The sequence below is a fragment of the Monodon monoceros genome, unplaced genomic scaffold (assembly GCF_005190385.1).
Source record: "Monodon monoceros isolate NGI ecotype Baffin Bay Population unplaced genomic scaffold, NGI_Narwhal_1 Super_Scaffold_12, whole genome shotgun sequence".
NCBI lineage: Eukaryota > Metazoa > Chordata > Mammalia > Artiodactyla > Monodontidae > Monodon > Monodon monoceros.
Window position 1 is genome coordinate 88,069,550 of NW_021703768.1, and position 12,345 is coordinate 88,081,894.

Genomic DNA, 12,345 nt, shown 5'->3' on the forward strand with positions numbered 1-12,345 from the left:
TCTCAAACCTCAAAGAAAAGTTTGGCTTTTCGCGTCTTTCGGCAGGTCCCCTGTCGGAGTCGGACTGCGACGGTGGCGGGAGGCGACACCCTGGCCGCTGCCTGAGTCTCGGGGATTTCTCGCGCGTGCTTTTCTTGGCCGGGAGTCGGTGCACCAGAGTGAATGGAGAGCAGAGGTCTGAACCAGCCAGCCAGGCGGAGCTGGGATGCCGAAACCTGCAGGATGATGCCAATCCAACTGTTCAGCTGGAGAGCGGGAGGGGAAACAATCACTTTCAAATGAATCCCTCCAACTCCTGGATGGGCTGATGTCAGTCTCCGATCGCCTTCCGGGAGCAAGAATGAGCCCCCAGACGCGGTGCCAAGAGCCCTGGGTGAGCTCTCAGAAGTGTCCCTGCGACTCCGACTGGTCCGACCCCAAGCCCGGCAACTTGTAGAGAGGCGTCAATCAGTTTGAAATGCGAAAGGAGAAAAAAAAAAAAAGAAAGAGCGCACGAGAGCGTGTGGCACCTCCCCGATGACTACATCAGAAAACCTTCCCGATCCTCCCGCAGCTGCTCCTCTTTCCCTCCTTGGGCACAGCAGCAACAAGAGGTGAAAACCACCGACAGAATCCCAAAACCTTTACCAGGCGGGAAAATAAACTTGAGTGCAGCAGCAGCACGAGCGGCCCAGGAGGGACTGAAACGACTGGCGAGAAGTGGAAAGGGGTAAAAGTCAGTTTTGCAAAAGAGAAAAAAAAGAGAGAGAGAAAAAATGCTTTATGGGAAAAATTTCCTCGGGCACGCCCCCTCGTTAATGACCTGCGTGTAAAACCGACAGCAGCGGCAACCCAGCAGCAGCACCAGCAGCACCAGCCGTACCGGAGCGCGAGGCCGCGCGCGTGAACGTGGACGTGGGCGGCGCGGGGGTGGGGTGGGCGTAGAGCGCAGGGCGCGGAGTCGGCGGGCGGCGCGAGCGCCGGTGTGAGCTTCGGACCGAGAGGGGGAGGCGCCGCCAGGCCGAGCCTAGCCAGCGCTGCTGCCGCCGCGGCCCGGGTCATGTGGGCTGCTTTTTTTTTTTTTTTTTTTTCCCTCGCAGTTTACTTGGAAAGGGGTGGGGGGTGGCTGGAGCAGCCAGTCAGGGAAAGGCCTGCTGTTTGCTTACAGATCGGGGTTTTTTTTTCCTCTTTACTCCAGCCGGATTGGTCTGCTCCACGAGAAAGAGGCGTTTTCCTAATCTCCTCCCTTCCCCACGCCTCCTAACCCCCCTCCCGGGCCCCACCTTCCAGAAACCTGACTAATTGAATTACTGGGAGTGCTGAGGCGCCCTCTCCTCCGCCCGAACCCGGCAGCCGCGTGTAACCCTTTGGATGCTGAATTCCGTCTGGCCTGAGGAATGATTTGACATCTTTTTAGCTGAGGGTAGGGTCTTTCAGTTACAAAGGAACCGGTTCCCACCCTGTAGCCGGAGAGCCGAAATCTGTCTCCGGGGCCCCTCAAGTGACACGCAGTCCCAGCAGCCGGCTGGCAGGCAACGACAGTGACTACGTGTTTTTGGAAATCTCTGTCCTGTTCTTCACAAGGCGCATTGCCCGGCGCCGGGATATCTGAAAACCTGAGCATCTCTCATGTGCCTTTCAACTCCCCTCTTCCTACCAGGGATTTAAAGGTTCATGAGCAGGAAGCAAGACTTTTCTTTAAAGTGATGCTTTGAAAACACATTTTTTTTTAGATCGAGAAAATCACAGGGTAAAGTGATTACAATTCAGTGCGAATCTTCGGCAGGGAGGAAATGAATGCGGCAGGGGAGCCCACCCGAAATACCGTACACCTTTTCTATTTCAACTCCGAGGTTGGTTCACTGCCCACTCCCCAAAGGATAAATGCTTTGAACGAACCCGGTGGGGGAAGAAATGGAGGTCAGGGAAGGAATTCCTTTATTATTGGAAAAGGCCTTGCGTTCCCGGGTTTCTAGAGCAGGTTGCAGTGCCTCGGGCCCTCGGCCGCCACCGTCGGGCGATCACCTGACAGCGAGGCGGTCCTCGCGCCTCGGGACGTGTGCCGGTGTCCTCCAGCGCCCGGGAAGCTAGGCAGGCGCCCGGCGCTGCGGGGCTACACACTCTCGAGACTCGCCCTCATGGGGCTCCGCGGGCTGGGGCCTGAGTGGTATTAGTCTCTCTAACTCTCTAGGGAATTTGCTGCCTCAGCAAGAAGGGCTAATCCCAAGAAAGAAAACAGCGTACTTTTGCTCCCAAACCTGCCTGTTCTTCCCTTTACTTATTAGCCCAATAAAAATCAAAGATCACGTTCTTCCTCCTGCGCTTTCCAGTCCTCGAGCTCTAGATTTCCAGGCTCTTCGGAGCTGTTTGGAAGCGTCCAGACGCCCTCCAGTGGTTGGCCTGCAGTCCGCACCCAGCGGGGCTATTACCTGTAGTTCAGCCGGGATTGAGTTTGATGGAGAATCTGGGGTCATGAGCAATACCGATTTGAGAGGAAAGGAAGAGTCCATATCGGCATGGGATTACCTGGATGTCACGGGCTCTTGCCTAGAAGTTGAGTAGTTTCTCAATTACAGAAATTTTTCCTATCTGCAGAGACCTGAAATTGTCCTAGAAAAGTAACTCTTCTGTTTTGTGAGTAGATATAAATTGCAATCTGTGTAATTATAGATTGCACTACAGACCACCCTAACAAACCAAACACCTTCCTAAAGTAAGAAATGTAAATTCAGAATATTAACACAAATTCTTCTCTACCATCTGTATATTTCACAAAATTCCAACAGTGAGAAGTTGGAAAACTTAAGCTAGAGAACTGAAGGATAAGCTTTAATTTTTTTTTTTTTTTTTTTTTTTTTACATTTGTAGCAAGTATTACTATCAAACTCCACTCATTGGGCCAGAGACCCTTGCGATGTTAGCGAAAAACTTGCCCCTCATGTAGCACACTACCTACACTTGTGAGTTCATCGGCCAGGGGCCTCAACTCCAAGCTCTAACAATGTGCAGTAAGCTTTAATTTTTTAAATCAAATTTTCACTTAAAGCGTTATCTGATTCCCCCCCCACCCCCAGTTTTGCTGATGTTCAAGTTCTTGGTCTATTTTAGGGTGCACTTTTTTTTTCTGTTGTAGGAAGGATGCATTTCTTCCCTCAGTCTTTCTGATAGTAGCTCTAATAGGTGCTCCTATGACAGACAGTTTTGCAGGAAATATTCTGGACCCTTTTAAGGGACATATGTATCTTTAAGAAGATGAGAATTCATGACTCCTATCTTGGGGAAAATGCTGATTCTCATCGGAGAGACTTTTTAGTCAGGGAAATATCAGGTATCAGGGAGTTGGCAAGCTGGCTTCCTGGGGCATCAAAGCCAAAAGGAGTGAAGAAAAAGAAATCATATCCACTTATTTCCTATTTAAAACACATACTGTAAGCAAATGTGAAAAATCAATATATCAAAAGAATATGGATGTTCTGATATTTTAAATATTTCCAATTTGTTTTAAAGTCTGGATAGTCGCATTTTAAGCAGAAAAAGAAAATCATACATGATGGTTTTCCTTAAAATGATTCAGGGAGCTGGAATAAAACGCATTGGAATTTGCAGCTGTTCAGAACATAATTCAAATGTCTAGGAGAAATAATTCATAAACTTAAATCAAATGCCTCCTTCTGGGATTATATACCTAAGTAATTATTGATATTGGAGTAACTAAGCAGCAATATGACAGATACACACTTAGATAAAGTTTGAAGAGAGGTATTAAGTATACGTACCATTAGATAATGTGGCTTTGTCTCCTCAGGAAAATATTGAAGTCATTTGAATTTACACAAATCAGCATTATAGAAAATAATTACGATTAGCCCAGTGTCACAGAGGCAATGACTCTAAAGTTGGCCATTTAAAGGATAAGTAGCGTTTTGCCAAGTTCAGAAGGAGGTTCCAGTATGTCAGAGAGAAAACAGCAAGAAGCTAAATCATGGAGGAATAAAGGTGCAGGGAGTGTTCAAATGCTTTGAGTTCAACAACATTGAAAGAGGGTTGTAGGGAGCTGAGACCTGAAAAGTTGGTTGGAAATGGACTGTAAAAGGGCTTAGCTATATTCTAAATATATTTGGATTTAAAGCTACCGGTAACCGAGTGCACTGGTGGTTTTAAAACAGATGACACTGAAAAAATGACACTGAAGCAATGCTTCAAATTAAAATACAGATAGGGATTTATCTTTCTATTTATTTGTTTATTTATTATTTTTTGGCCTTGAACTATCTAGGTGGGTGTTCTAACCTTGGCTATGAGTTAGAATCACCTTGAGAGCTTTTTAAAAAAGAACGTGCCAAGGCCCCACTCCCTGTTTTAGGTTAGGGGCCGGGATTTTGGATCTGTAATTTTTAAAAGCTCTCCAGGGAATTCTAATTAGCATAGAGAATAGAGAATCACTAATCTAGGTAATTTCTTTTTACCTTAATGAGTTCAATATTTCAGGGAAAAAAAAAAAAAAGTAAGTCCTGTACTTAGGAGAAATGTCCCAGCTATCCATGAAGGCAGGAATGTTAATACTTCCAAGAACTGAATTTCATGATCCTCTCTATTAAAATGAAGTGATACTATAAAAATAATTTTCACATAGCACAAAACAGAATACCATCTCCAAGACGTGGTTGCAGTACAAAGCTTACTTTTAAATATGGATTAGTCTTCCTTTTTAGACTAGTCTGGACTTCCTTTTTGTATTAGCTGCCTCCAGATAGAAGTGGAGATCTATTGAGTCAAGTGTCCAGATAAATAAATGAAACAAGCTGGTGTATCAAACCCCACAGTCCACAGACTAAGCAACTCTTGTCTAATATAGCAGTTATACCCAGAAGAAATAATAAAGGAAATAAACTCAGGATCAAAGATTAAAAAAATGATAATTAGATGAAAAAACTTTCTAACAGGTGACTAACATAATGGTACTTAAGCTAACTCCGCTATCTATCTTCCCAGAACTTTAGAATTCATTCCAAAGGCCTAAGAACCCAGGTTCTATCACCAAACTGTCACCCAGCTATCCTGTGCACAGACTATTTGAAGTTACTTAATGAAGCCTCCTCTCTTCTTTACCCCCTTTTATAAGAGCTTTCTCAGAATCTTTAGGAATAACTCTTCACTAGCTTTTCTTTCCTTACAGACCTTAGGAAATGCTCCTTTTCTATTTCTGATCTAGTTGCCTCTCCTGGGTGCAGCCTAAAAGAGGGAGGAAAAAAAACCTCTACTAAATAGAGTACCATGTCTTTACCTTCAGCTTGTGACCTTCAAATTCCATCACGAATTTTCCACTTTTCCTCATTCTCTCTTTAATTTTCTGGCACTTCCTGGAGTTTGCTTCCCAGCATGCCTTCTCTTGAAGTCTGTGCATAAGTAGAAGCAGTTTTACAAGTTGCTGAAATATCCTTAAAGAGGCATTTTTTAGAATTTCTTACTTATGAATTGCCTATGTGTTGTTTTGCTCATTTCAAAATATAGTTTAAATAAGACCTACATAGCAAACTTTTTAAACATACAGAATTTTGAGCAGTCATTTTGATAAACAGCTAAACCAAATAATTAGGCACACATGTAAATATGTGTTATGTTTCTGTGTATTACAAATGTGTATGTGCTTACATATAATTTCAAAAGAAGCAAACAAGAACTGGTTGATTCAATTTCCACATCACTTTTCATTAGCTAGACTTCAGTATATATACCATAGAGCTATGTGGCCAATATTCAACCATAAAGCTGATATTGGTAAGTGATATTATTCCCATGAAAAATGTTTGTCTTGTCTTTTACTATTTGAACATGTATGTACTTTTACAGCTCTGTATTTCCCCTCTTCAAATTTTTAAATAAAAATTACCAAATAAAATCTATCTGCATTTTAAAAATCTAATCAATCAACTAAGTATACTATCCTAAAATGGTCTTTGTGAATTATTAAATAACATTACACTCCTTGCTTAAAGGAATACAGATTACCATGAATGCACATTACAAAATAAATAAATAAATAATAAAAATTTGTATTTATGTTTTATTACAATGGCAACATAGATATCTGCAGCATACCTTTATTTAAATAAAAAGAATATATGTAGACTTTTCAGAAATAAAGTTAACCTGTACTTTTTTCTCAAATATATATAAACTAATAATTAGGATACTTTTCTCCCACCAGCTACAACTACCATCATCCAAAAAGCATGTAAATTTGTGTGCTTTTGCCTTTTTTACTTGTTTAGAGACACCCCCCCACAAGTGGGCTAGAACATCTTTTTAAAAATTTAATTGATGCCATTATGTACATACACATGTAGCATATTTATGAGCATATATACAGACAGAGAAAGAACTTTTTTCTTGTTGTTGTTGTGGCCTCTCCCGTTGCGGAGCACAGGCTCCGGACGCACAGGCTCAGCGGCCATGGCTCACGGGCCCAGCCGCTCCGCGGCATGTGAAATCTTCCCAGACCGGGTCGCGAACCCGTATCCCCTGCATCGGCAGGCGAACTCTCAACCACTGCGCCACCAGGGAAGCCCAAGAACTTATTTTTCCATCAATGTTCACCCAAGATTTTCATCAACTTCTGTGAGAATTCTATTTAAAGACGAGCAGAGGATAACCCTTAGTCAGTAAGCATGATTTCATGAAATAGGAAATGCTGTTTCTAAGCCCCTTTTTAGCATTGGCTTTACTTTTTCTCCCCAGATCTAAACTGGCTAAGCAAAATAGAATTACGGCAAACTAAGAAACTCTTTCCTCAAATTATGTGCATATTTTTTACATAAAAGCCTCAGGGGATATTTTGGAGTGTGGATTTTTTTTTTTTGTAGTCATCTAAATAATTGTCTCAAATTTTTTCCCATTTTTCTTGGCCATGGTAGAGATGGTTTTTAAAGTATATTATTTATTTTTTAGGAAAATTGTCCTCTTACTGCAGATTTATAACTCTAGTCTGAGACTTCCAAATACCTTATGCCAACATTGTAAATTTTATTGTGATGTCATAAAGTTACAGTTAGGGTATAACTTTTTAAAGGCATTTCATTTTGTAGTTTGGAATAACAGTTATAAAGCTGGTCTCTATAGAAACCACTGCAACTTGTGATTTTAGAACATCAGATAATAATGCAGAGGATTATTGGCCAAAACTTTTTTTTTTTTGGATTTTTAAAGAATTTATTCTGTTAAGAAATATAACAGGGGATGATGGCCACAGACATATTACAATTGCGGGCCCGGGGCAAATAGTAGAGAAAAAGCCTCTTTTTTTTAATCGCAATTAATCAAAGACTCTACTCCCAGTCCCTGAAATGAAATATAGTCCCTTTCAGGGTTGATGTTGAGTTTCCAGACCTTTAAGCACTATTAACAGCCAGCTTTCATTATTTCTAGGTGAATTCAGCAATACTCCATTCTTGTCAGAAATTGTGAAAGATGTTTCTGTGAAAGCTGTTAAAACCACAGTCAAGAAATCTGGTAAATTCTGCTAATTGGTCAGTTCCATCATTCTGTTTCTCATCTCAATCTAACTATCATTTGTTTGTAAGATACACCCATAAACAAGAAACATCAAGACAGAAATACAGAGGCACTGTCCTCAAACTCTCTGAGGGCTAGCAGTCTTCATGAAACTTCATGTGGGAGTAGAAGGCTTCTTGATCTGGGAAGGTTTTTCCACAGATATAACAGGAACGGCGCCATCCTCCTTGTGTGAGCGTCGGACGTGGCTGTTGTGGGCAGCATGGGACGCAAAAGATTCGGCACAGTACTTGCGTTTGAAGGGCTTCTCCCTGGAGTGCTTCCTGATATGTGTGAGGAGTATACTAGAGGCAGTGAACGTCTTTGTACAATACACACAGTGGTAGAGTCTGTCTCCAGAGTGGACTCTCATGTGTTTGTTCAGGTTGGAAGATTGAGAGAAACATTTCCCATACACAGAACACTTGTGAGGCCGATGCTTCTCATGAACATGAAGGATATGGATCCGGAGCCGTTCTCACTTCTCAAAGGATCGTTTGCATAAAGAAAAGGGAAATTTCCTGTCACCCTTGTCCACACATGGGGTGTACTTGAGATGCTTGTCTCTGTAATATTTGTAGGTAAATACTTTTCCACATCTTTCACACCTGTACCCTTCTGCAGACTCTTCCGAGGGCCCAGATGCCTGGTTCCACTGCTTTATGACCTGCAGGCTCACGGGAATGTCCAAAAACTTCTCATAGCAATCTCCATACCAAACAAGGAGCTCTGGGTTCTGGTAGATCTCCCTGCAGCTTTCATAAAAGATCTGCCCTTGACATTGTACGGCAACTAAGTTCTGCTCCATGGGGAAACGAGCACAGTTGACATAGGACATCCAGTTCCCTGCACCTCCTTTTCCATCAATAAAGTGGCTCAAATGACCATCTTCAAAGAGGTCCCACATCAGGGAATTATCCCCATACGTCCTGACTTAGCTGGTGTTGACCACTTTACCCTGAAAGGGCCCGAACCTGACTCCTTTGTTTGTGACAGGGCTACTGAAGAACACACCAAAATGTGCCACTTCACCGAATTTCGTCCGTCTGAGGCAGAGACCTTCTGGTAGCTGAAGGGAGGTGTTATCCAGAGTCTGAGGAAGAGAATCAGACCCAGAGCTGTCTGTGGGGACCAGGAGGCTCGAAATTGCCTGGTGCAGGTGGGCAGAGTTCTGAGGGCTGGGGATGACCCCATATAGAACTAAGTGCAGGTCTTCCTGGGTGAAGTGGTAATGGTGAGATGCCTTCCCCTCTTGGTTCACGAGTTTGAGGCCATCCTCAGAGCGCTCTCTTTGAGAGCGCAGCAGCCGAGCGCTCCAAAACTTAAAATGAGAAATATGTTACTGAAATGACTCTTTCTAAACTCAAGTCTGGAAGGAAAATGTGCCGTTAAAATGACTACCTTTTAATCAAAGATTATCACTCTCATTTTCCATTAGTCTACCTTTTTGGGGGCATATAATGTATACTAAATTAAATAGGATTTATTGGTTCATCTAGATTCTGAATTACCCTCCATTCCTATGGATTAGGAGAGTGCTTTTCTTAGCCCTTTTCCTTGAAATTCATCAGGATCTTTTATGTGGACTAGCTAGTATTCTGCACACTTCCAATGCTTAATAAATATTACAATATAATATTAGCATAATAATAAATCATCGTAAAGTATTACATGGGCTATTAAGTGAGATCCTATTCAGTTTGAGCCAAGACATCAAAAAGTTTTGTTTTCTCTATATGCATACAAAGTAATTTTAAAACTCCCTTTCCATGAAATGTCCTTGCATCCATAAGATGTCTACATATTACAGAGTGAAGTGGTGAAGTGTGTATCTTCCAGTTATGTATTTCATTGGTTCAATTTATTCCAGGGCCTGAATTTGCCATTTTAATAAGAGGAAATTTAAAATTGGGCAGACAAAAATGGAAATAGCACCATTTGTCAAGTAAATATCCTTTTCCCAATGGCAATTCTGAACTTTTTATAAAGGATTTCCAGGCCAGCAGCTAGGTAGTGTTCCTTGCCACTAAGAAATCCTGCTTTGTCTGTGATTGGTTATATCACACACACCTAGACTAACAGCCACTGAAAACATGAGGATTTTCTTTATAGTTACAGAAACAAGAATGAAGTAAAAAATATTCTGTTAATAAAATCTCATCCTGACTGGTCGCTGTGAGGGAGGTCCTAGTTTGAAACTGCCAACAAAAACTAAAAATAAAGACATTTCCCCTTCCAAAAGTATTGTTCAAATACTATACATTTTATCTACCAATATGTGATTCAAATAGGATAAAAATGATTCAGAATCTGTGATAGATAGCAATATGGCCAAAATTTTTTCTCCCGTATGGTTTAACTTTGCAGTTAGCCCCTTGCATCAATAGAGAGTCTATTTTTTCACCCCTTGAATCTGAGCTGACCTTGGACATCCTCTGGCTGAAAGGCTGTTGAGCCAATTCTGAGCCACACCTCAAGAGGCATTCAAGTTTCCACTCTTTCTCTAGGAACCCTGCCCAGTGGCCATATGGACAAGTCGAAGCTAGCCTTCTGGTTGATGAGAGACACGTAGCTCATTCACCCCCATTGTCCCAGGCAATCCCCAGATGCAGAGCTAACCAGCTGACTGGCAGCGACCAGCAGATACATGAGAAATTTCCAGCTGAGACTAGAAGAGCTTCACAGCTGAGCTCAGCCTAAACTGCCCACCCAAAGAATCCTGTCCTCAATAAATGGTCCTTGTTTTGAACAACTAAATTTTGGGGTGGTTTGTTATATAGCAATACACAACAGATTCATCCATTTCTTAAATTATTGGAAATAAAATTTTGGATATTATTCACCTCAAATTAATGTTATTCTTTCATAACTTTGATTCCCATTACTGAGTTACGTGGTGCTAAATCTGTAATTGGGGAACTTCCCTGGTGGCACAGGGGTTAAGAATCCGACTGCCAATGTAGGGGACACGGGTTCGAGCCCTGGTCTGGGGAGATCCCACATGCCACGGAGCAACTAAGCCCATGCACCACAACTACTGAGCCTGTGCTCTAGAGCCCGTGAGCCACAACTACTGAAGCCGCACGCCACAACTACTGAAGCCTGTGCGCCTAGAGCCCATGCTCCACAACAAGAGAAGCCACAGCAATGAGAAACCCATGCACCACAACTAAGAGTAGCCCCTGCTCGCCACAACTAGAGATAGCCCACACGCAGCAATGAAGACCCAAAGCAGCCCAAAATAAATAAATTTATTTATTTAAAAAAAAAACTGAAACTTTAAAATAAATAAGTATATAAATCTGTAATTGGTGACATGGTTTTCAGAATATTTCTAATAGGAGTGTTTGTTTCTGCTACTTCATAAATTTCATAGGGAGTCTTTTTTCTTCAATAAAAACTTTACATGGAACCCTAAATGAACACAATTAACATTCAGGCCCTTCTGATCCTCTTAGCATAATGTCATTTGCTTAGAATAGCAAGCCTGAAGAGATAATTTATCCAGAGGTGATTCTTCTTCTAAAGTGGCGTCCAGCCAGAAAAAAATGAAAAGGTAAAATCAAAGGAAGCTATGTTTAGCTTCATCTCAAATCTCCACATCACTCACTACATTGATTTAACGTCATGGCACCTCCATCTTTCAGCAGGAGGATCTGGCACAAGACAGAAACTGTAGTGACCCTGTAGGGGTCATCTTGCTGTCAGCCTCAAATTACAACATCTCTGCTCTTGTCTGACAGCCATGGCAGGACTGGGGATGTACAGCCCTCTTTCCATAGGTGGAATAGATGGGTTTCAAGGAAGTGAGATATAAAGTGAAATGTCACATATCAAGTCTTCTCTGCCTATAATTTAAAGTTCTAAAATGGGAGAAAGTTTGGTCAAGTTCCTTATATGCAATCCCCCTAAGTCTGTTTATTAACCTGAGTTTCTAATCTGTGCCACGTAGGGTGGAGTCTAATCCAGACTCAAAGTTGTCAGCATTCATCTCACTTTCTGCCTCTGCAGCAACTGAACCACTGGCCACACTTTCTTCTCGAGACTTTCTTACTCTTTGATGTTTGTTACTCCACATTTTCAGAGTTCTCGTCTTTTGTCTCCAACTAATTTCTTCTGCCTGCTTGACTATGACTCACAGCCCGGTGCCAGGCACATAGTGAACACAATACATATTTGTGGTATGAATGCCCAGCCCTTAAATATAGGTGTTTTTCTTTAGCCCTCTTTTCTTTCTTTACTGACATGATCTTTAACAATCACGTTCATATTCATAGCTCTAATTATATTTTCTTTGTGGATCGGGATAAAGACCCCCATCAGTTCCCAAAATGAGAACTTCTCGCTAACAGACTTGATAAAGCAGTGGACTCAGTATTCCGTCAAGGGATGTAACACTTCATTTCTCGATTTCTCATTTCTATATCAAGTTGCCTCCGAACCAATCTCAGCCACCCACTCTTACCTCCATCCGATATTTACTGCATTCTGCAGCTGGAGTGATCTGTTCCAGAGGGAACCGTCACGCTCTACCAGTTAATGGCTTCCCATACCTGTCAAAATAAAGATAAAATTCTTAACATGGCTACCAACCCCTGCATGAGCTGATCCTTGCCTTCCTCTCTGACCTCACCTTACAGGACCCTCCCCACACTCACTAACTCCAGCCACAATGACTTCCTCTCATGTCCTCAAAGAAGCCATGCATCTCCCTGTCTCCAGGTGCCCCCTCTGCCCGAAACATTTAGAGTCCCACCTGTTTGACTCATATTCATCCTTCAAGTCTCAGCTCAGATGCCATTTTCTAGGGGAAGT

General features: G+C 42.3%; 1 non-coding gene and 1 pseudogene across 1 annotated transcript; both read right to left on the reverse strand.

Moving 5' to 3' along the window:
* Positions 1-2,839: 2,839 nt before the first annotated feature.
* On the reverse strand, positions 2,840-2,989 carry LOC114893498. The gene has a single exon (XR_003792917.1). It is a non-coding gene; the product is annotated as a small nucleolar RNA SNORA62/SNORA6 family (small nucleolar RNA).
* A 4,636-nt stretch (positions 2,990-7,625) lies between these two features.
* The window catches only part of LOC114892111, a 51,814-nt pseudogene continuing 47,094 nt past the window's right edge, over positions 7,626-12,345 (reverse strand).